This window comes from Brassica oleracea, chromosome C4 (assembly GCF_000695525.1).
Source record: "Brassica oleracea var. oleracea cultivar TO1000 chromosome C4, BOL, whole genome shotgun sequence".
Taxonomy (NCBI): Eukaryota; Viridiplantae; Streptophyta; class Magnoliopsida; order Brassicales; family Brassicaceae; genus Brassica; species Brassica oleracea.
The window spans coordinates 29,515,068-29,518,138 of NC_027751.1; positions in this window are offsets into that span (position 1 = coordinate 29,515,068).

Genomic DNA, 3,071 nt, shown 5'->3' on the forward strand with positions numbered 1-3,071 from the left:
ATCTCTTATGTTGTACATTCCAAAACTGATTGATTTCTTTGTGATGAGATCCACCATGACTTTGCAATTACATTCGAAAATCACTCTTCTATATCCTTATGACCAAGTGTTTTGCATTGATAATAGTAAGGCTTGAATCTCACACTCAAGAGCAGAATTCGTTGTATGAATTGTTTGCTTGCCCTGCTCCTTGAAATTAACACTCCATCGTCATTTCTTTTAATCCATCCAACTTTACCCTTACGGTCTTTGTACATAAATGATCTGTCATAGTTGAATTTTTTCCATCCATGTAGAGGTCTTGTCAGTTAATTATGGCTTCTTCTTCTGTCTTGGGTTGGTGTTGCTACATGATTCTTAGCAACATATTTTTTGCCGCTTTCCATTCTTCATTGTCCTGTCGTGCCAACTTTAAAGAGGTCTTCCAGTGTAATTGACGTTTCTGAAACATAAGAGTGTTTCTATTTTTCCATAGTATCCAAATACTCAAAGACTGATATTCTAGATTTCTGGTGAACTAATATTTCTTCCAAAATCTTAGACGATGTCAGCAAAAGTCTCTTTGCCCGAACAAATATTTTATCTAAAAAATGTCGGTGGGATAAATAGGCTGAAAACATATTATGGAGTTTAGTCTCTCGAATCCGGTGTGTTCCGGTAGAAAATTTCCAGTTAAGCATGTTTTAAAAATTATTCAGATTTAGGTTTATATATGTTCGTTTTGGTTTGCTATCTTTATTCTGTCTTCCGCTATTTTATTGTAGAGCGAGAGATTGAAAAAGAGAGAACAATTAACTTATAAGATTGGATTTAGTCCACAACGGTGATAAATGGACGAAAAAGTTATGCTGAGAGTGAACCACTCACTCACTATAAGTTTTATTTCTTACTTTAATCGTCTTATGAGGGTGATACCGATCGATCATAACAACAAATCGTTTGATTGAAATTGGCTCAAACTTTCAGCATATTTATTATTTTAGGCATAGATATTTCGAGTTTTTAAGGTGTTTTTGTAAAGCTGGAGTAGTCTTGTAGTATTTGTTTTTCTTATATGGAGAATACTCTTGGAAAGGTTACGCGGTACATACGCTACTAGAAGTGGTAATCGCATCAATTGATGTAGGAATCCTCCAAAATTATTTCCGTGAGTGACATGATGTCGTGCCCACATTAAAGTCAATGAATATTTTCGAGGCAGATAATATGCAAAATGCTTTCCAAAGTATTTGCAAAATAACTTTTCGTTCTAGAACATTGTCGTCTGTTCCAAATGAACTAATAAATTCTGATATTAGAACTAAAAAATCATTCAAAAACAAAACTGTCCTGATCATACGAAATTCTCAAATAAATAAATAAATGTGACTGTAAATATTTAAAATATTTCATAATTTATCTGTTATCTATATTATTATTTTTGATCAAATCTGTTATCTATATATGTATTGTTATTTTGCTGTTGTCTCGATAGTCGATACTGAAACAGTTTTCGTAAGTGTTAGGGCATCAGCAGTGGGAGTACCTCAAAAGGTATCTTCCCATAAAGTTAATATAAAAAAATAAAAATGTAAGAGAAAGGCACATATTTAGTGAGAATCGATTGGTCTCCAAGGTACCCACGAACTAATGATGATAAAATTTCTAACACATGGCAATGTTTTAGTGGTGTAAAGGTTAAAAAAAAATTATAATTATATTATTAATTACTAATATTTTATTATTTTCTGAGAAATCCCACTCACCTTCGACCGCTGCATGTGCCCTTAGAACACGATTATTGGAGGATTCTTAAGGTGGAGTTCTTAGCGCAATAAGAACCTTACTCTTAACTAATAATTAAAAAACCTAAGAACCGTCTCTTAAAACTCTTATTTAAGAGCCGACTCTTAGTTTTTTTACTTAAAAGTTAAGAGACAGATTCTTATATTCCACTAAAAACTCCACCCTAAAACCTTTCCAATAATCATGATCTTACGTATCCACTACATTAAAGCAGTACTTTATCTCGTTCGAATTTATCTCGTTCGAAGACCAATTGCATGTCTCGTTTTTCAGTATAACTTTTAGAATGTATCAGCTGGAAATCATTGCTACTTAAAAGACTGAAATATAAAAACAAATCAGTATCTTTGATTGAAATAAAATAACTTTTTACGCTTTTAGTTTACAACAAACACACAAAAAGCAACAAAGGACGTTTTAACATAGAAAATAAAAAAATTTCAATGAAAGACATAGAACATACAAAACGTTTAGATGGAGGTTTGGAAAGAACTAGCGGGTCAACATTTATACCAATCTACTGGTAATTGATGTAATATAATGAAACTCAAAAGAAGAAAGTAAATTTTTAATGTGCTGGAGAATATAAGTATATAAAGGACCAGAAGATCAGTAAGGTCAAGTTAGATTCGCTATAGTGATGTAAGATTCATCAATAACAGAGGGCTGACTCTCTTTGTTGTCTTTGCTACTTGCGTGTTGTGGAATCAACACAATTCGAAAACAAAAGGATACCATATATAAGAGCATTTACTCAAAAATACCACATTTTTAAAATACTACAATCTGTAGATTTAGGACGACTTAGTAGAAGAAGAAGCAGAAAAGGAAAAAAAAAACAGTTGATATGGTGTGAGTTATTAACATTTACAGTAATTATAAAACTGCTAACTAGATACAAAAGAAAATAACAAGATGAATTATTGTTCATGAAAAGGACACCACATCTGTATATTGACATAGAGAATGCTGGAGAGAGAAGCATAGCCACAGATAAGGTATATAGAGAAGATATATAAGCTAAAACAAATATTCCCTCTGCTCCTATAGTTCGAAACTTGGACCAATATACCAATAAGAATCACTTGTTACTGGTTGACATTACATTTGAGCAGTGTTTGCTGTAAAATATCTGATCTTTTACTTCCACGTTACATAAGCATCGGATGCTATGGGCTATTAACTAGAACTGTACAGTGTTAATTTCGCAATAATCTAAATCACTGGATATAACAAAAAAAGACATGTATGAAACAGAACACGTTATATCACATTTAACAGAAGGC